Genomic DNA, 20,710 nt, shown 5'->3' with positions numbered 1-20,710 from the left:
GATTATTGACAAGACCCACAGAGAACCAATAAGGGGGCTGAGGCTGAGCCCTACCTAACTGTACTGGTCAATAGACAGCCAAGTACAGGCCTTAGTGGACACTGGGGCCTCCTTCTCTACCATCAGGCTGGAATGGTTGAGAAAGGACGCACTCTCCTGTGAAGTACAGGAAGTCAAAGGGTTACTTTACTTTTAAAAGTTACCTTACCGTACTTCCTTTTAAAATCCCACAACAAAAGCGGTGAGGATTCCTGGTTTTCACCCAGGCGGCCCGGGCTCGACTCCTGGTATGGGAAGGCTGTTTTGCTCTATGTTTCCTTCGTGAAACGAGCAGTTTGTTTGCCGGAAGCTTCTTTTCCCGGGGTCATTGGTCGAACTGCAGAAAGCTGAAAAAATGAGGATCTGCTCTCAGGCCGCGTGCCTTCGATAGCTCAGTTGGTAGAGCGGAGGACTGTAGCAAAGGAGGTTGTAATCCTTAAATCGCTGGTTCGACTCCGGCTCGAAGGAGTTGTTTTTCGCCATGGCCGCCATTTGATTTTGGGCGTGGCTTTTCCGAGCTTCCGTCACAGCGTGACCACAGGTTTTTTCTAAGGCATCAAGTGGGTATTTGAAGTGACTGTTTTGTACTGGAGGAGACTATAATGAAAAGCATGTATTATCTGTTCTGCCATCACTCTGTGTCTTCGGGTGATTCTAGTCTTGCTATGGACTATGTGTCGTGTGACTTTGTAACTTAGCTCTTCCCAACTTCCGTCACAGCGTGACTATAGATGGCCAAAAGAAGTTCCCTGACTGGGAATCAAACCAGAGCCGCAGCGGTGAGAGCGCCGAATCCTAACCACTAGACCGCCAGGGATATGCTGATAGGTTGAGAACAAGCACAAAGTGATACAGGACCCCGTCACGTCCACAGATGGAAACTCTGGTACAAGCACAATTAGCTCAAGACAGTGGGCCAGTGGTACAATGGATAACGCGTCTGACTACGGATCAGAAGATTCTAGGTTCGACTCCTGGCTGGATCGCTCTCTATTTATGTTGATTTATTCCTTGCTGCCACCTGGGCGCAGAGAAAAACTTGTCAACTAAATCAAACTCAACTAATAATCCACCACGTATACTATTCAAACTGCATCTCCATTTCAGGGATAATTTCTCAATTTGCCACAATATCTGTTCTGCCATCAGTTTGGGTCTTTGGGTAATTCTAGTCTTACTTCCTTTTAAAATCCCACAACAAAAGCTAAAGACCTCTCTACGAAATCCAGCGGGCTGGCCACACGCATGAAAAATGGCCCAGAATCCCGCCACACTCCTCAGTCTGTTCACATATGGTCTAGCGGTGAGGATTCCTGGTTTTCACCCAGGCGGCCCAGGTTCGACTCGGTAAGGGAAGGCTGTTTTGCTCTTTGCTTGCTTCGTCAAGCGAGCAGTTTGTTCGCGGAAGCTTCTTTTCCCGGGTCATTGGTCAAACTGCAGAAAGCTGAAAAAATGAGGATCTGCTCTCACGCAGCGCGTGCCTTAGATGGCGCTACCTGGAGCAGGATCGTCTGGGGCTTCGCGGTCCAATCGCCGAAGCTTCGCTTTCCATTTTGACAATGGACCTGGAGCGAACGTTAGCGGCCAATCGCGAGCGCGCATTTTGAGAATGGATGGGAGCCAATCAGAGCGCGAGCTGTCCATTGTTGGGGAGCCAATCAGAGCGCTAACTGTCCATTGTTGGGAGCCAATCAGGCGCGAGCTGTCCATTGTTGGGAGCCAATCGCTCTGTGTTGCGAGAATGGACGAGAGCCAATCGCGTTGCGAACGCACCGCCAATCGCGTTTCCAAGTGAGATCAAGTGAGAATAAAACTGCTTAGTTTTAGCTGACTTTACGCAGTCCTGAGGAAAATTGACAGATTTCAATTCGACAGAAGAAAATTGCATAATTCGACAAAGTAAGTATTAAATGTTTTTTCTCCGTTTGCTATGTTTTTGAACTGATAATTCATTACGTTTTCGTCCATCGTTCTTGTTTTGCATTTAAAAACTATGACTTCGTAGCGAGTTTTTAAAATCATCTCTATAATTGCAATTTGCGTTTAATCTTACTTATTAAATTCCATTTAGTCGTTTTATATCTCGCGTTCGTTACAACTGTCATTAAATTCCCCGGGGAAATTCTAAATGATTTGACTTGAGTGCGTGTGGTGTAGTAACCATGACGTGTTTTGTCGCGTGTGTTTGTCGTCGCGTTGTTTGCCTTTAATCTTACTTATTACGTTCCATGATTTTTTTACTCGAACGGTATAAACTGTCGTGCAGTGTAAAAAAAAAAAATGCTTGAAGATATAGTCAGTAAAGTACAGTAGTGAAAGTGTAGTAATCTCTTTATTATTGTTATTATTCTTTGGAAGATCAGGTTTCAACTGTATAAACAAAGTTTTGCTATACATAAAAATCTGACTGAAAAAAACAACGTAAACATTTAGCATAGCATGTGCAATATTTACTATAGTGAAAGTGTAGGAAAAGTGTTTTGTTAGCATAGTTTCATAGTTTATAATCTCACATATTAAACTCTTATATGCCTGTAATTTAAACAAAAAAATTGTAAATTTATTTTGGGTGAAAAACAATAGTTCATCAAAATTTGTCGTTTTGCTATAGTGTGAATGTAGTAATCCTGTTTTGTGTCTGCAGATTGATTACTATATTTGTATAAACACATATGCAAATGCTAAACATAATCATTTTAAATGACAAAGGAAAGTAATAAATCAATTAACCATAGATATATAAGCGTGCAGTTACAAAAGTGTAGTTACTATGAAGAAACATACGTTTAACCACAGTTTTGAACTGAATTAACAATGCGTTTTATTTTTTGATGTCATTATTACACACTAAATGTAGTAACTAACATAACAGTAAATTGGCATAATTGGATGTAACTATTCAAACTAAACAAAAACTAATCTTACCTCTATTGTAAGTGCATTTAGTAATAATAATGTTCAAATACTGTATAATTAAAGTGTAACACTTTAAAAACAAGGTTTATTTATTATTTATTTGTAGTAAAATAATTTTCATTTGCTGTAATGAGTGCTATTATTTATTTGAATGTGTGTGTATATATATATATATATATATATATATATATATATATATATATATATATATATATATATATATTACCTTGAATATATGTGTGTATATATATATATATATATATATATATATATATATATATATATATATAATTATATAATTATATCATTATAAACAAATTGAAATTGTCTGTGTAGTTGTCAGTAGTACAAAAATGCACATTATTTAGAGTTATTTCCAAATTGTGTTTAGATGAGTACCAAGCCAAAGACCCACAAGGCCATGGGTGATGTCGAGTGGATGACCAGGTTGAGGGCTTTTGCAAGCTCTGGTGCATGGCCTTCTGGAGGCAACAGACCAGCACCACGGCAGCGGAAGTGGTATGACCTCTACCAGAAGGTAAAGTTACCAGTATCTCATTATATTGTACGGAGGTGAATCAAAACCTGTAAATGCAATAAGACTAATCTGAGAAGGGATATCCAAAGGAACAAAAGGACTTCAAAAGAGAGCAAACAACACCACCACCCCTGTTGTGTTTATGACACCCTCTTCACCTCTGCTCTTCCTGCTTCCCCTCCTTCTGCCCAAAATACTTGGTTTAAAGTTAATTAGGAGTAAGGCATTATATGTCATGTGTCTTATGAACCTATTGTTCTTCACTTTCATGTTTGGTTTCATTTGAAAGGGTTTAGTGCGATTGGTAAATTGGTCTCAATTTCACAGTAATCACTTATATTATGGAAAAGAACTTGGTAGAACTGTGTTCTGTTGGGAAGGGGGTGTGTCCGCCTTTTGGGTCTCTGAACGTGTTCTGTCCAGGTGTGACACTGGAGCACGGGAACCTAAACACCAAAAGGTTTTACAACTACATTTGGGATCTCTTTGTAGATAAGGAAAGTGACAAAACACAACAAGGCTGGGAAAAGGGGGACTCTACAATATAACATGTAATGTGCAGGTCATCTGACAATGGTGCAGACCAAATCAGTAAACAGTAAAATTTAAATTTTTCAGATTGAGAAATGCCCCCTGCAAGCTCATGGACAGACCACCCTCTTTGGTGGGTCCAAGGCATGCAGTTGTGGATTCCACACCACCAAGGTCATATATTTTAAAATTACATTAAATTTCAATATCACAATGTTGTTGTGCTGTTTCAATACACCTCATGCTCTTCTGCTGTTGTTTCCAGCCTGCCACTGCTACTTTATCACAGGCCACTGCTGCACCTCCACAATCTGAGGCTTCAGACACGGCTCCTGCCCCACGATCATTCCTGAGGCCCTCTTCTAATTTATCAATGGTGAATATTTTCTTTGTAGTTAATGTTATATTTAGAATGGTCTTGGATTTGTTTGACATGATTTACAAAATTTACTGGTATTCCTATCCTTGTGACGACACAATAACGTGATAAATACCAGGTGAACTTTTGGTTTGTGGGTTTTCACTGTTCTGAGTCTTTGCTTTATTATTCTTATCGCTGAACCTGACCATGTAAAGCATCTTTCAAAAACATAAAAATAGTAATGTGTTCAAAATTTTGACCTCTCCTGTATGTGTGTGTGTCCTTTTATTTATTTTTATTTTTTAAAGGAGCTGCTTGGTGTTGACTACCTGCTCAGTCAGACTGGACAGCCCCTAGTAGTGGACCCCGACTCAGAGGAAACAGAAAACCTGTTGGAGGATGTGGATGAAGGCGTGGACGAAGAGGACGAGGGCTTCGGGGAAGTACAAATAGATGACATTACTCAGTCAAGTCTTACCAATGACCCAAGCTTCTCTGTCTCCCCCCATTTTTTGCCAGCTGCTTCCTCCACCATGGCTTCTGCGTCCACCGTCCAGCCAGCTGCCTCCTCCAACGTCCAGCCAGCTGCCTCCTCCACCTTGGCTGCGGCTTCATTTATTCAGCCTGCTGCCTCCTCCATGCCAGGTGCATCAGAATCTGTGGTATGTAAATACTTTGTTATATGTGCACTCAGACTGATTTGGATTGCTTATGACATTATATATAAATGAAACCTTTCTACCAACATACGGGTATTCCCTAATATTTTCTTACACTCTATTCTATTCTGTTCTATCAGGAAATCATTACATTTATGTTTTGCCAATAAAATAGTTTTATTTGTTAAATATTTATTATAATTAGTTAAAATACAAAACATTTTAACATTTGTATTACAAATATCAAATATAGATTATGAACTGTTATGCTAGGAAAAGTTAAACAAAGAGTTTAAGATGATCTGAAGCTTCTTTATACTATCTGAACTTGATGCTTGTCAACAAAATCACATCTAGAAATGTATATATATGTATTTGTTTTTTGTCCAACTTAACTGTATAAACTTAACTGTCATAATATTGCTCGTTTCTGTCTTTTTTTCCTCAGGCTTTAGATAGTGCTGGTGTGCCAGGCATGGACAGAGTGGACAGCCTGGCGGAGTATCTGGTGGAGCTTAAGAATCAGTCATCGCTGATCCTCACCAACCAGCAGGTCAGGAACATTCAAGTTTCCTTATTTCCCCCCATTGACCTGCCATATGTCAACACTTGCACGTGTTTTGTTTTCTCATTTGCTATGTGTAATATGCCCTATCTGCTTAGGTGAGCAACATAGTTGCTCTTTGGCAGAACCTGCTGGACTATGATAAGCAGAGGGTGGTGTTTCCTGCCAGACACCAGAGCAAGCTGGACACGGGGAGGTTCAGATCCCCCAAGAAGAGGCAGGAGTTCACTCCAGGGGTGAAAAGTGTAAAGAGGCACGCACTCACCACCACTGCCCCTCTTGCCCAGTGGCCAGATTGCTGTCGTCACATCGAGACCATTTTTGTCAAGCTCTGTGCCATTCACAAAAGCCCAAAGAAGAAGGGGGTTGGCACAGTGTCGAGGTGGGACCTCATCTTGGAGGACTATAAAAAAATCAGGCAGCGCATTCTGACCAATGCCGCCGTTATGCAGCAGATCACCTTGCAGCTGGTGAATGTGAGCCACACCACACTGGTTCAGTGGCACAACAAGAGGGTGAAAAGGCAGGACAGCGCAGTTTTGATGCAAGGGCTGCAACTGCCTAGCCGTTTGTCTGTGGCAGCCGACCCTCTACCCTCTGCCAATGTGCGCCCCATCTCTGCCCCCAAGCAGGACCATCTCACCAATACCACCTGCCCAGTAGCACTGTGGGCCAGGCACGTGTGAAGAGGAAGAGGAACATCGCTGCAGCGGAGATACCTCAAATCCCTCGGCGACTTTTACCTGCTCCACTCCCAGGTGCTCAGCTGGTGATGCTGGCTCCATTGGCCTCATGAGGACTAACAGGGCCTCCTGCTCCAGCTCGTGCTCCAGTTAGAAAACTGACCCGCAGAGTAGAGCACAACATCGTGTAAAAAATGTGGGCAGTTTAGGACAGTGGAGACTGGGCACAGCCAATACAAGGGCATTATATACTGCCCCTCTGTAGAGACACTACCAAAGCAGCAGTGGTTGGAGAATATTAAAAAAACTAAATAAAAAAAAGAAACCTAAAAGAAGGTTTTATTTATGTGTATAGTTTTAGTTTTTTTTTTTACCGAAGAGAAATTCAAACTTTTATTTATGTAAGATGTTTATTTATGTGTAAAGTTTTTTTTTCTTTTTTTACCAAAGAGAAATGGAAACTTTTATTTATTTAAGATGTTTATTTATGTGTATAGTTTTTTTCTTTTTTACCAAAGAGAAATGGAAACTTTTATTTAAGATGTTTATTTATGTGTATAGTTTTTTTCTTTTTTACCAAAGAGAAATGGAAACTTTTATTTATTTAAGATGTTTATTTATGTGTATAGTTTTTTCTTTTTTTACCAAAGAGAAATGGAAACTTTTATTTAAGATGTTTATTTATGTGTATAGTTTTTTTTCTTTTTTTACCAAAGAGAAATGGAAACTTTTTATTTAAGATGTTTATTTATGTGTATAGTTTTTTTTTTTTACCAAAGAGAAATGGAAACTTTTATTTATTTAAGATGTTTATTTATGTGTATAGTTTTTCTTCTTTTTTTTTTACAGAAGAGAAATGGAAACTTTTATTTATTTAAGATTTTTATTTATGTGTATTTTTTTTTTTTTTTTTTTACAGAAGAGAAATGAAACTTTTATTTATTTAAGATTTTTATTTATGTGTAACGAATATAAAAGATTTATTAATCTGTATAGCTTTGTTTTTGTTTGTTTTTTTTCCGAGAGGCATGGTAACTTTTTGTATTTATTTTGTTTTTTATTTATATTTAGTTTTATTTATGTCGAAAGAATGCACAAGACATTTTATTTATGTGTATAGTTTTGTTTTGAATGCACAAGTGTCGTGGATATTTTTAAGGTTTGTTCATGTGTATTGTTCTGTTCTTTCTGTTGTTTTTGCAATGAATAATTGGCTATGACTCATTGAAAAATAATAAAATTGTCCTGATTACATAACTCTCTTTTCCATATGTTTTACTTTTCTACATTTTCATTCAAAGGTTATAGACATTTTTAAAATTCAGAGAAATTTTAGGATTGTTTCAGAAATAAACTGACTATTTATACTATTTTATTTAGCAAATAGCTACAGTAGAAGTGTAATTTAAACTAAAAGTGAAAAACTGAACTGAAGAGAATATTGACAATCAGCAACATAAAATTAATAAAAGGTTTTTTGGCAATTTCAGAAATAATTCGTAGCATTAAGTAACGACTTTTATTCCTGGCAGCAACGGGATTCGAACCAGGTACCTCGTGATCAACCGTTCTCCCTCACAAATGAATAAAACAACAGGAAAACGTTTTTTAAAAGCAATTTATTTCAAACAAACACTTACAAAAAACATTGCTTTGGCGCGCATACAAAGGGATTAGAGCCACTTTCCTCCTCATTTTCCTCTTTTTTCGCCTTTTTTCTCTTTTTTTCTCTTCTTCCCTTCTCCCCTTCTTCCTCGCCTTCCATTTCTTCCCCCCCTCTAACAGACTATTGTTCCCCAGCTTTGGCGCAGTCGGTAGAGCATCAGACTTTTAATCTGAGGGTCCAGGGTTCAAGTCCCTGTTCGGGCGCGAGGCAATCCTATTGATGGCGGCCTCCATATCCCTAGCTCGGCACACCCGAGTCAGCTCGTTGGGAAAGAGTGCTCATGAAGTCAACTGAGTGAGTCTCAGTTCTCCTAGTTGGTACCGCTGTTCCTCCTGCTGCAGGGCCAGCATCTTCTAAACATTGCTTTCATCTTATTCCTCAAGATTGTTCTTAAAAATTTTTTTAAGAAGAATGCACATTTTTCAAAAGAAACAAGTCGCGGGACTTTTTTGAATCCCTTGGACTGTAGCACGCCGTCATCTTCAGTGGTCAGTACCCTGCGTTGTGGCCGCAGCAACCCCGCTTCCAATCCGGGTCTCGCCGTCTTTTGCCCTCAGACTCCTATTTGCCACCTCACCCTTCAGCTGGACATTGTGCCTGAAGCTCGCTGGCGGTCTATTCTGCTTTCTTCCTGCAGTCAACGGACCTGGAGGGCAGCAGGTCGGTGTAGTCGTGGCCGAGAGGTTAAGGCGATGGACTTGAAATCCATTGGTGTCTCCCCGCGCAGGTTCGAACCCTGCCGACTACGAGTTGCGACCAACTGCATCTTCCACGGTCTTTGCTCTCTTTCCACAATTCCTGTTTTGCAGGCTGAACAACGGCGCTTTGTTGATACGAGTATCAAGTTGGTGGTCTGAGCCCGGGTAGCTCAGTCGGTAGAGCATCAGACTTTTAATCTGAGGGTCCAGGGTTCAAGTGCCTGTTTGGGCGAAAGGCAGTCCTATCGAAGGCAGTCTCCTGCTGCAGGGCCAGCATCTTCTAAACAATGCTCTCATCTTATTACTCAAGATTGTTCTTAAAGAAACGAAAAAAGAACGCGCATTTTTGAAAAGACTCAAAACTTACAAAATAGCTCTTTAAAGTGAGGATAGCCCCACATCTCTCTTAAATGCCAAAGAATAAGAACCAGTTAATTCAGCAAATGGGTTACTTCAAATTGGTTGTCTCTGAGCCCAAACGGCCCTAGCTAGGGTTACATGGTGTAGTGGTTAGCCCTCTGGACTCTGTTTTAGACCCTGTCTGAAGAATCTTTTGGCAGCAGTCAGTCAAAAAACGCTTTCAGGGGGTGCTTAGATTGGTTGCCGTCATGCGCAGGCTGTCTCTGTAGGGAAGTGAGCTTAAAAAGCGGGCCCAAGCTTGGAGAATGCGGGCATCGATACACTACCTCTCGCATGCTGCTAAGCTCTACCATTTGAGCTAATTCCCCTTGCTTGGCTACAAACATGTCCAAACATTGCCTTCGCAGAGCGACGTCTATTTTAAGGGGGCTTGAATCTGTGAATTGACGCAAATGAAATTGGTGAATTAACCGAGATATTGTGCTTTAGTTTAAGGGGTACTGAGGCTTACTACCGAAGCTGTTTTGCAACCCAGAATCGCTAGCAACCATCAAGTTTTCGGTCAACTGGGCCGAGAAGCGCAAAAGTGCAGTCATGTGGGACTCCAGGCTCAGCACTGAAAAACCCCATCCACTTTTCAGCCTGCTTTGTCCTCAATGTGAAGCCTGATCTCCGTGAGTCGTGGCAGAGTGTTCGCCTGCATAAAGAAGAGAAAGGGCTGTGTTATTTTTTTCTTTCTCCTCCTCTCTGCCCCGGACCAATGCTTCCAGCCCTTCTCACCACTGAGGCTCAGTGGCGTGCCGTGATCGTATAGTGGTTAGTACTCATGCCAGGCCGCAGCAACCCCGGTTCGAATCTGGGTCACGGCAGGCTTTTGCCAACAGGCAACGATCTTCTCTCCCATGTTTTTTGCCACTCATCCGGTGCTGGTGCGAACCTTGCCAACTACGGATGGCGATTGCCCTTTGACTTTAGTATTTGGTGCCGATAATTGTACCTTCCACGGTCTTTGCTCTCTTCCGCAATTCCGTTTTGCAGGCTTCACCTCGGCGCTTTGTGGATACGTTATATACTAACAAGTAACAAGCCGGCAGATTGAGCCGGAGCCTGGATAGCTCAGTCGGTAGAGCATCAGACTTTTAATCTGAGGGTCCAGGGTTCAAGTCCCTGTTCGGGCGCGAGGCAATCCTATTGATGGCGGCCTCCATATCCCTAGCTCGGCACACCCGAGTCAGCTCGTTGGGAAAGAGTGCTCATGAAGTCAACTGAGTGAGTCTCAGTTCTCCTAGTTGGTACCGCTGTTCCTCCTGCTGCAGGGCCAGCATCTTCTAAACATTGCTTTCATCTTATTCCTCAAGATTGTTCTTAAAAAATTTTTTTAAGAAGAATGCACATTTTTCAAAAGAAACAAGTCGCGGGACTTTTTTGAATCCCTTGGACTGTAGCACGCCGTCATCTTCAGTGGTCAGTACCCTGCGTTGTGGCCGCAGCAACCCGCTTCCAATCCGGGTCTCGCCGTCTTTTGCCCTCAGACTCCTATTTGCCACCTCACCCTTCAGCTGGACATTGTGCCTGAAGCTCGTTGGCGGTCTATTCTGCTTTCTTCCTGCAGTCAACGGACCTGGAGGGCAGCAGGTCGGTGTAGTCGTGGCCGAGAGGTTATGGCGATGGACTTGAAATCCATTGGTGTCTCCCGCGCAGCAGGTTCGAACCCTGCCGACGACTACGAGTTGCGACCAATTGCATCTTCCACGGTCTTTGCTCTCTCTTCCACAATTCCTGTTTTGCAGGCTGCACAACGGCGCTTTGTTTGATACGAGTATCAAGTTGGTGGTCTGAGCCCGGTAGCTCAGTCGGTAGAGCATCAGAATTTTAATCTGAGGGTCCAGGGTTCAAGTGCCTGTTTGGGCGAAAGGCAGTCCTATGGATGGCGGCCTCCTGCTGCAGGGCCAGCATCTTCTAAACAATGCTCTCATCTTATTACTCAAGATTGTTCTTAAAGAAACGTGAAAAGAACGCGCATTTTTGAAAAGACTCAAAACTTACAAAATAGCTCTTTAAAGTGAGGATAGCCCCACATCTCTCTTAAATGCCAAAGAATAAGAACCAGTTAATTCAGCAAATGGGTTACTTCAAATTGGTTGTCTCTGAGCCCAAACGGCCCTAGCTAGGGTTACATGGTGTAGTGGTTAGCCCTCTGGACTCTGTTTTAGACCCTGTCTGAAGAATCTTTTTGGCAGCAGTCAGTCAAAAACGCTTTCAGGGGTGCTTAGATTGGTTGCCGTCATGCGCAGGCTGTCTCTGTAGGGAAGTGAGCTTTAAAAGAGCGGACCCAAGCTTGGAGAATGCCGGCATCGATCCCACTACCTCTCGCATGCTAAGCGAGCGCTCTACCATTTGAGCTAATTCCCTTGCTTGGCTACAGACATGTCCAAACATTGCCTTCGCAGAGCGACGTCTATTTTTAAGGGGCTTGAATCTGTGAATTGAAGCAAATGAAGTTGGTGAATTAACCGAGATATTGTGCTTTAGTTTAAGGGGTACTGAGGCTTACTACCGAAGCTGTTTTGCCACCCAGGATCGCTAGCAACCATCAAGTTTTCGGTCAACTGGGCCGAGAAGCGGCAAAAGTGCAGTCATGTGGGACTCCAGGCTCAGCACTGAAAAACCCCATCCACTTTTCAGCCTGCTTTGTCCTCAATGTGAAGCCTGATCTCCGTAGTCGTGGCAGAGTGTTCGCCTGCATGCAGAAGAGAAAGGGCTGTGTTATTTTTTTTTCTTTCTCCTCCCTCTCTGCCCCGGACCAATGCTTCCAGCCCTTCTCACCACTGAGGCTCAGTGGCGTGCCGTGATCGTATAGTGGTTAGTACTCTGCGTTGTGGCCGCAGCAACCCCGGTTCGAACTGGTCACGGCAGGCTTTTGCCAACAGGCAACGATCTTCTCTCCCATGTATTTTTGCCACTCATCCGGTGCTGGTGCGAACCTTGCCAACTACGGATGGCGATTGCCCTTTGACTTTAGTATTTGGTGCCGATAATTGTACCTTCCACGGTCTTTGCTCTCTCTTCCGCACTCCGCTTTTTGCAGAATTCACCTCGGGCGCTTTGTGGATACGTTATATACTAACAAGTAACAAGCCGGCAGATTGAGCCGGAGCCTGGATAGCTCAGTCGGTAGAGCATCAGACTTTTAATCTGAGGGTCCAGGGTTCAAGTCCCTGTTCGGGCGCGAGGCAATCCTATTGATGGCGGCCTCCATATCCCTAGCTCGCACACCTTTGAGTCAGCTCGTTGGGAAAGAGTGCTCATGAAGTCAACTGAGTGAGTCTCAGTTCTCCTAGTTGGTACCGCTGTTCCTCCTGCTGCAGGGCCAGCATCTTCTAAACATTGCTTTCATCTTATTCTCAAGATTGTTCTTAAAAATTTTTTAAGAAGAATGCACATTTTTCAAAAGACTCACAGCTTTCCAAATAACTCTTTCAAGTGAGGATAGCCCCACACCTGTCTTAAATCCCAAATAATAAGAACCAGTTAATTAAGTAACTGGGTTAGTTCAAATTGGTCGTCACATTTTGGCATAGTAAGAACAGCAGCTACATGTAGTACATAGGGTTACATGTTTTAACCTGCTCAGTGTGATTTGATGTATTTTTGAATTTTACCATGTTTCCATGTGGTCTTGGCCATTTTCTTCCTCTTACGCATTTGGACGTGTGTACATGTGACTGATCACATGACAGGAAACAGGAAAAAACAGTATAAAAGAGGCAGCATGGCAAGCAAACAGCCTTTCACTTTACAAATCTGCTGGCGATCACCATTTCTGGACTGTGGTGTTTTATTCGGACTTATCTTTGTAGATTCAAGCACTTGGAACATCACTTGGATTGCATTATACACGGCTGGAAACATGCGGTGCTATGGAAACCCCAGTGGGACCCTCTCTACTCGGTGTTGCAGTAGTCGTGGCCGAGTGGTTAAGGCGATGGACTAGAAATCCATTGGGGTCTCCCGCAGGTTCGAATCCTGCCGACTACGCTTTTGCGCTCCGCCCCGCTGCATTGCATAAACAAGTCGTGGACTTTTTGAATCCCTTGGACTGTAGCACCGTCATCTTCAGTGGTCAGTACCCTGCGTTGTGGCTCGCAGCAACCCCGCTTCCAATCCGGGTCTCGCCGCCTTTTGCCCTCAGACTCCTATTTGCCACCTCACCCTTCAGCTGGACATTGTGTCTGAAGCTCGCTGGCGGTCTATTCTGCTTTCTTCCTGCAGTCAACGGACCTGGAGGGCAGCAGGTCGGAGTAGTCGTGCCGAGAGGTTAAGGCGATGGACTTGAAATCCATTGGGGTCTCCTCGCGCAGGTTCGAACCCTGCCGACTACGAAGTTGCGACTCAATTGCATCTTCCACGGTCTTTTGCTCTCTTCCACAATTCCGGTTTTGCAGGCTGCAATAACGGCGCTTTGTTGATACGAGTATCAAGTTGGTGGTCTGAGTCCAGGTAGCTCAGTCGGTAGAGCATCAGACTTTTAATCTGAGGGTCCAGGTTCAAGTGCCTGTTTGGGCGTAAAGGCAGTCTTATCAATGGCGGCCTCCTGCTGCAGGGCCAGCATCTTCTAAACAATGCTCTCATCTTATTACTCAAGATTGTTCTTAAAGAAACGTGAAAAGAACGCACATTTTGAAAAGACTCAAAACTTACAAAATAGCTCTTTAAAGTGAGGATAGCCCCACATCTCTCTTAAATGCCAATGAATAAGAACCAGTTAATTCGGCAAATGGGTTACTTCAAATTGGTTGTCTCTGAGCCGAAACGGCCCTAGCTAGGGTTACATGGTGTAGTGGTTAGCCCTCTGGACTCTGTTTTAGACCCTGTATGAAGAATATTTTGGCAGCAGTCAGTCAAAAACGCTTTCTGTAGGGGTGCTTAGATTGGTTGCCGCCATGCCCCATCCACTTTTCAGCCTGCTTTGTCCTCAATGTGAAGCCTGATCTCCGTAGTCGTGGCAGAGTGTTCGCCTGCATGCAGAAGAGAAAGGGCTGTGTTATTTTTTTTCTTTCTCCTCCCCTCTGCCCCGGACCAATGCTTCCAGCCCTTCTCACCACTGAGGCTCAGTGGCGTGCCGTGATCGTGATAGTGGTTAGTACTCTGCGTTGTGGCCGCAGCAATCCCGGTTCGAACCGGGTCACGGCAGGCTTTTGCCAACAGGCAACAATCTTCTCTCCCATGTTTTTTTGCCACCTCATCCGGTTCTGGTGCGAACCTTGCCAACTACGGATGGCGATTGCCCTTTGACATTAGTATTTGGCGCCGATAATTGTACCTTCCACGGTCTTTGCTCTCTCTTCCGCAATTCCGTTTTTGCAGGCTTCACCTCGGCGCTTTGTGGATACGTTATATTCTAACAAGTAACAAGCGGCAGATTGAGCCGGAGCCTGGATAGCTCAGTCGGTAGAGCATCAGACTTTTAATCTGAGGGTCCAGGGTTCAAGTCCCTGTTCGGGCGCGAGGCAATCCTATTGATGGCGGCCTCCATATCCCTAGCTCGGCACACCCGAGTCAGCTCGTTGGGAAAGAGTGCTCATGAAGTCAACTGAGTGAGTCTCAGTTCTCCTAGTTGGTACCGCTGTTCCTCCTGCTGCAGGGCCAGCATCTTCTAAACATTGCTTTCATCTTATTCTCAAGATTGTTCTTAAAAATTTTTTTAAGAAGAATGCACATTTTTCAAAAGACTCACAGCTTTCCAAATAACTCTTTTCAAGTGAGGATAGCCCCACACCTGTCTTAAATCCCAAATAATAACGAACCAGTTAATTAAGTAACTGTTAGTTCAAATTGGTCGTCACATTTTGGCATAGTAAGAACAGCAGCTACATGTAGTACATAGGGTTACATGTTTTAACCTGCTCAGTGTGATTTGATGTATTTTTGAATTTTACCAGGTTTCCATGTGGTCTTGGCCATTTTCTTCCTCTTACGCATTTGACGTGTGTACATGTGACTGATCACATGACAGGAAACAGGAAAAAACGGTATAAAAGAGGCAGCATGGCAAGCAAACAGCCTTTCACTTTACAAATCTGCTGGCGATCACCATTTCTGGACTGTGGTGTTTTATTCGGACTTATCTTTGTAGATTCAAGCACTTGGAACATCACTTGGATTGCATTATACACGGCTGGAAACGTGCGGTGCTATGGAAACCGCCCCCAGTGGGACCCTCTCTACTCGGTGTTGCAGTAGTCGTGGCGAGTGGTTAAGGCGATGGACTAGAAATCCATTGGGGTCTCTCCCGCAAGTTCGAATCCTGCCGACTACGCTTTTGCTCCGCCCCGCTGCATTGCATAAACAAGTCGCGGGACTTTTTGAATCCCTTGGACTGTAGCACGCCGTCATCTTCAGTGGTCAGTACCCTGCGTTGTGGCCGCAGCAACCCCGCCTCCAATCCGGTCTCGCCGCTTTTGCCCTCAGACTCCTATTTGCCACCTCACCCTTCAGCTGGACATTGTGCCTGAAGCTCGTTGGCGGTCTATTCTGCTTTCTTCCTGCAGTCAACGGACCTGGAGGGCAGCAGGTCGGGTGTAGTCGTGGTCGAGAGGTTAAGGCGATGGACTTGAAATCCATTGGGGTCTCCCGCGCAGGTTCGAACCCTGCCGACTACGAAGTTGCACCAATTGCATCTTCCACGGTCTTTGCTCTCTTTCCACAATTCCTGTTTTGCAGGCTGCACAACGGCGCTTTGTTCGAGTATCGAGTATCGAGTATCAAGTAACGAGTATGAAGTAACGAGTATCAAGTTGGTGGTCTGAGCCCGGGTAGCTCAGTCGGTAGAGCATCAGAATTTTAATCTGAGGGTCCAGGGTTCAAGTGCCTGTTTGGGCGAAAGGCAGTCCTATCGATGGCGGCCTCCTGCTGCAGGGCCAGCATCTTCTAAACAATGCTCTCATCTTATTACTCAAGATTGTTCTTAAAGAAACGTGAAAAGAACGCGCATTTTTGAAAAGACTCAAAACTTACAAAATAGCTCTTTAAAGTGAGGATAGCCCCACATCTCTCTTAAATGCCAAAGAATAAGAACCAGTTAATTCAGCAAATGGGTTACTTCAAATTGGTTGTCTCTGAGCCCAAACGGCCCTAGCTAGGGTTACATGGTGTAGTGGTTAGCCCTCTGGACTCTGTTTTAGACCCTGTCTGAAGAATCTTTTGGCAGCAGTCAGTCAAAAACGCTTTCAGGGGTGCTTAGATTGGTTGCCGCCATGCGCAGGCTGTCTCTGTAGGGAAGTGAGCTTAAAAGAGCAGACCCAAGCTTGGAGAATGCGGGCATCGATCCCACTACCTCTCGCATGCTGTTTAGCGCCTACCATTTGAGCTAATTCCCTTGCTTGGCTACAGACATGTCCAAACATTGCCTTCGCAGAGCGAGCACGCCTATTTTTAAGGGGCTTGAATCTGTGAATTGAAGCAAATGAAGTTGGTGATTTAACCGAGATAATGTGCTTTAGTTTAAGGGTACTGAGGCTTACTACGGAAGCTGTTTTGCCACCCAGGATCGCTAGCAACCATCAAGTTTTCGGTCAACTGGGCCGAGAAGCGCAAAAGTGCAGTCATGTGGGACTCCAGGCTCAGCACTGAAAACCCCATCCACTTTTCAGCCTGCTTTGTCCTCAATGTGAAGCCTGATCTCCGTAGTCGTGGCAGAGTGTTCGCCTGCATGCAGAAGAGAAAGGGCTGTGTTTTTTTTCTTTCTCCTCCCTCTCTGCCCGGACCAATGCTTCCAGCCCTTCTCACCACAGAGGCTCAGTGGCGTGCCGTGATCAGATAGTGGTTAGTACTCATTGCTGTGGCCGCAGCAACCCCGGTTCAACTGGTCACGGCAGGCTTTTGCCAACAGGCAACGATCTTCTCCCATGTTTTTTTGCCACCTCATCCGGTGCTGGTGCGAACCTTGCCAACTACGGATGGCGATTGCCCTTTGACTTTAGTATTTGGTGCCGATAATTGTACCTTCCACGGTCTTTGCTCTCTTCCGCAATTCCGCTTTTTGCAGGCTTCACCGGCGCTTTGTGGATACGTTATATTCTAACAAGTAACAAGCCGGCAGATTGAGCCGGAGCCTGGATAGCTCAGTCGGTAGAGCATCAGACTTTTAATCTGAGGGTCCAGGGTTCAAGTCCCTGTTCGGGCGCGGGTCTCGCCGTTTTTTGCCCTCAGACTCCTATTTGCCACCTCACCCTTCAGCTGGACATTGTGCCTGAAGCCTCGCTGGGCGGTCTATTCTGCTTTCTTCCTGCAGTCAACGGACCTGGAGGGCAGCAGGTCGGTGTAGTCGTGGCCGAGAGGTTAAGGCGATGGACTTGAAATCCATTGGTGTCTCCCCGCGCAGGTTCGAACCCTGCCGACTACGAGTTGCGACCAATTGCATCTTCCACGGTCTTTGCTCTCTTTCCACAATTCCTGTTTTGCAGGTTGAACAACGGCGCTTTGTTGATACGAGTATCAAGTTGGTGGTCTGAGCCCGGTAGCTCAGTCGGTAGAGCATCAGACTTTTAATCTGAGGGTCCAGGGTTCAAGTCCCTGTTCGGGCGCGAGGCAATCCTATTGATGGCGGCCTCCATATCCCTAGCTCGGCACACCCGAGTCAGCTCGTTGGGAAAGAGTGCTCATGAAGTCAACTGAGTGAGTCTCAGTTTTCCTAGTTGGTACCGCTGTTCCTCCTGCTGCAGGGCCAGCATCTTCTAAACATTGCTTTCATCTTATTCTCAAGATTGTTCTTAAAAAATTTTTAAGAAGACTGCACATTTTTCAAAAGACTCACAGCTTTCCAAAAACTCTTTCAAGTGAGGATAGCCCCACACCTGTCTTAAATCCCAAATAATAAGAACCAGTTAATTAAGTAACTGTTAGTTCAAATTGGTCGTCACATTTTGGCATAGTAAGAACAGCAGCTACATGTAGTACATAGGGTTACATGTTTTAACCTGCTCAGTGTGATTTGATGTATTTTTGAATTTTACCAGGTTTCCATGTGGTCTTGGCCATTTTCTTCCTCTTACGCATTTGGACGTGTGTACATGTGACTGATCACATGACAGGAAACAGGAAAAACGGTATAAAAGAGGCAGCATGGCAAGCAAACAGCCTTTCACTTTACAAATCTGCTGGCGATCACCATTTCTGGACTGTGGTGTTTTATTCGACTTATCTTTGTAGATTCAAGCACTTGGAACATCACTTGATTGCATTATACACGGCTGGAAACGTGCGGTGCTATGGAAACCCCAGTGGGACCCCTCTACTCTGTGTTGCAGTAGTCGTGGCCGAGAGGTTAAGGCGATGGACTAGAAATCCATTGGGGTCTCCCCGCCGCAGGTTCGGATCCTGCCGACTACGCTTTTATGCTCCGCCCGCTGCATTGCATAAACAAGTCGCTGGACTTTTTGAATCCTTGGACTGTAGCACGCCGTCATCTTCAGTGGTCAGTACCTGCGCTGTGGCCGCAGCAACCCCGCCTCCAATCCGGGTCTCGCCGCTTTTTGCCCTCAGACTCCTATTTGCCACCTCACCCTTCAGCTGGACATTGTGTCTGAAGCTCGCTGGCGGTCTATTCTGCTTTCTTCCTGCAGTCAACGGACCTGGAGGGCAGCAGGTCGGTGTAGTTGTGGCCGAGAGGTTAAGGCGATGGACTTGAAATCCATTGGGGTCTCCCCGCGCAGGTTCGAACCCTGCCGACTACGAAGTTGCGTACCAATTGCATCTTACACGGTCTTTGCTCTCTCTTCACACTTCCTGTTTTGCAGGCTGCATAACGGGCGCTTTGTTGATACGAGTATCAAGTTGGTGGTCTGAGCCCGGTAGCTCAGTCGGTAGAGCATCAGAATTTTAATCTGAGGGTCCAGGGTTCAAGTGCCTGTTTGGGCGAAAGGCAGTCCTATGGATGGCGGCCTCCTGCTGCAGGGGCCAGCATCTTCTAAACAATGCTCTCATCTTATTACTCAAGATTGTTCTTAAAGAAACGTGAAAAGAACGCGCATTTTTGAAAAGACTCAAAACTTACAAAATAGCTCTTTAAAGTGAGGATAGCCCCACATCTCTCTTAAATGCCAAAGAATAAGAACCAGTTAATTCAGCAAATGGGTTACTTCAAATTGGTTGTCTCTGAGCCCAAACGGCCCTAGCTAGGGTTACATGGTGTAGTGGTTAGCCCTCTGACTCTGTTTTAGACCCTGTCTGAAGAATCTTTGGCAGCAGTCAGTCAAAAACGCTTTCAGGGGTGCTTAGATTGGTTGCCGCCATGCGAGGCTGTCTCTGTAGGGAAGTGAGCTTAAAAGAGCAGACCTAAGCTTGGAGAATGCGGGCATCGATCCCACTACCTCTCGCATGCTAAGCGAGCGCCTACCATTTGAGCTAATTCCTTGCTTGGCTACAGACATGTCCAAACATTGCCTTCGCAGAGCGACGTCTATTTTTAAGGGGCTTGAATCTGTGAATTGAAGCAAATGAAGTTGGTGATTTAACCGAGATAATGTGCTTTAGTTTAAGGGGTACTGAGGCTTACTACCGGGCTGTTTTGCCACCCAGGATCGCTAGCAACCATCAAGTTTTCGGTCAACTGGGCCGAGAAGCGGCAAAAGTGCAGTCATGTGGGACTCCAGGCTCAGCACTGAAAACCCCATCCACTTTTCAGCCTGCTTTGTCCTCAATGTGAAGCCTGATCTCCGTAGTCGTGGCAGAGTGTTCGCCTGCATGCAGAAGAGAAAGGGCTGTGTTATTTTTTTTCTTTCTCCTCCCTCTCTGCCCCGGACCAATGCTTCCAGCCCTTCTCACCACTGAGGCTCAGTGGCGTGCCGTGATCGTAGATAGTGGTTAGTACTTCGCGCTGTGGCAGCAGCAACCCCGGTTCGAACTGGTCACGGCAGGCTTTTGCCAACAGGCAACGATCTTCTTCTCCCATGTTTTTTGCCACCTCATCCGGTGCTGGTGCGAACCTTGCCAACTACGGATGGCGATTGCCCTTTGACTTTAGTATTTGGTGCCGATAATTGTACCTTCCACGGTCTTTGCCTCTCTTCCGCATTCCGCTTTTGCAGGCTTCACTCGGCGCTTTGTGGATACGTTATATTCTAACAAGTAACAAGCCGGCAGATTGAGCGGAGCCTGGATAGCTCAGTCGGTAGAGCATCAGACTTTTAATCTGAGGGTCCAGGGTTCAAGTCCCTGTTCGGGCGTGAGGCAATCCTATTGATGGCGGCCTCCATATCCCTAGCCTCGGCACACCCCAGTCAGCTCGTTGGGAAAGAGTGCTCATGAAGTCAACTGAGTGAGTCTCAGTTCTCCTAGTTGGTACCGCTGTTCCTCCTGCTGCAGGGCCAGCATCTTCTAAACATTGCTTTCATCTTATTCTCAAGATTGTTCTTAAAAATTTTTTAAGAAGAATGCACATTTTTCAAAAGAAACAAGTCGCTGGACTTTTTGAATCCCTTGGACTGTAGCACGCCGTCATCTTCAGTGGTCAGTACCCTCGCGTTGTGGCCGCAGCAACCCCGCCCAATCCGGTCTCGCCGCCTTTGCCCTCAGACTCCTATTTGCCACCTCACCCTTCAGCTGACATTGTGCCTGAAGCTCGCTGGGCGGTCTATTCTGCTTTCTTCCTGCAGTCAACGGACCTGGAGGGCAGCAGGTCGGTGTAGTCGTGGC

General features: G+C 45.1%; 1 long non-coding RNA gene and 12 other non-coding genes across 13 annotated transcripts; all 13 read left to right on the top strand.

Moving 5' to 3' along the window:
- The first annotated feature begins 420 nt into the window (after positions 1-420).
- Positions 421-507, top strand: trnay-gua. The gene is given in 2 exon segments: positions 421-457; positions 472-507. It is a non-coding gene; the product is annotated as a tRNA-Tyr (tRNA).
- Positions 508-3,392: 2,885 nt separating this feature from the next.
- On the top strand, positions 3,393-4,359 carry LOC122342580. Its single transcript, XR_006250601.1, has 3 exons — positions 3,393-3,493; positions 4,112-4,198; positions 4,290-4,359. It is a non-coding gene; the product is annotated as an uncharacterized LOC122342580 (long non-coding RNA).
- Positions 4,360-8,624: 4,265 nt separating this feature from the next.
- Positions 8,625-8,706, top strand: trnas-uga. Its single transcript has one exon. It is a non-coding gene; the product is annotated as a tRNA-Ser (tRNA).
- Positions 8,707-10,121: 1,415 nt separating this feature from the next.
- Positions 10,122-10,194, top strand: trnak-uuu. The gene has a single exon. It is a non-coding gene; the product is annotated as a tRNA-Lys (tRNA).
- Positions 10,195-12,172: 1,978 nt separating this feature from the next.
- Positions 12,173-12,245, top strand: trnak-uuu. The gene has a single exon. It is a non-coding gene; the product is annotated as a tRNA-Lys (tRNA).
- Positions 12,246-12,975: 730 nt separating this feature from the next.
- On the top strand, positions 12,976-13,054 carry trnas-aga. Its single transcript has one exon. It is a non-coding gene; the product is annotated as a tRNA-Ser (tRNA).
- A 1,395-nt stretch (positions 13,055-14,449) lies between these two features.
- trnak-uuu lies at positions 14,450-14,522 on the top strand. Its single transcript has one exon. It is a non-coding gene; the product is annotated as a tRNA-Lys (tRNA).
- A 1,075-nt stretch (positions 14,523-15,597) lies between these two features.
- On the top strand, positions 15,598-15,678 carry trnas-uga. Its single transcript has one exon. It is a non-coding gene; the product is annotated as a tRNA-Ser (tRNA).
- Positions 15,679-17,128: 1,450 nt separating this feature from the next.
- On the top strand, positions 17,129-17,201 carry trnak-uuu. The gene has a single exon. It is a non-coding gene; the product is annotated as a tRNA-Lys (tRNA).
- A 137-nt stretch (positions 17,202-17,338) lies between these two features.
- Positions 17,339-17,420, top strand: trnas-uga. Its single transcript has one exon. It is a non-coding gene; the product is annotated as a tRNA-Ser (tRNA).
- A 903-nt stretch (positions 17,421-18,323) lies between these two features.
- On the top strand, positions 18,324-18,406 carry trnas-aga. The gene has a single exon. It is a non-coding gene; the product is annotated as a tRNA-Ser (tRNA).
- Positions 18,407-18,668: 262 nt separating this feature from the next.
- On the top strand, positions 18,669-18,750 carry trnas-uga. The gene has a single exon. It is a non-coding gene; the product is annotated as a tRNA-Ser (tRNA).
- Positions 18,751-20,168: 1,418 nt separating this feature from the next.
- trnak-uuu lies at positions 20,169-20,241 on the top strand. The gene has a single exon. It is a non-coding gene; the product is annotated as a tRNA-Lys (tRNA).
- The last annotated feature ends 469 nt before the right edge of the window (positions 20,242-20,710 follow it).

This window comes from Puntigrus tetrazona, chromosome 4, assembly GCF_018831695.1.
Source record: "Puntigrus tetrazona isolate hp1 chromosome 4, ASM1883169v1, whole genome shotgun sequence".
Lineage (NCBI taxonomy): Eukaryota > Metazoa > Chordata > Actinopteri > Cypriniformes > Cyprinidae > Puntigrus > Puntigrus tetrazona.
Note: the sequence above shows the minus strand (reverse complement) of the source record. Positions and strands in the feature narration are given on the sequence as shown.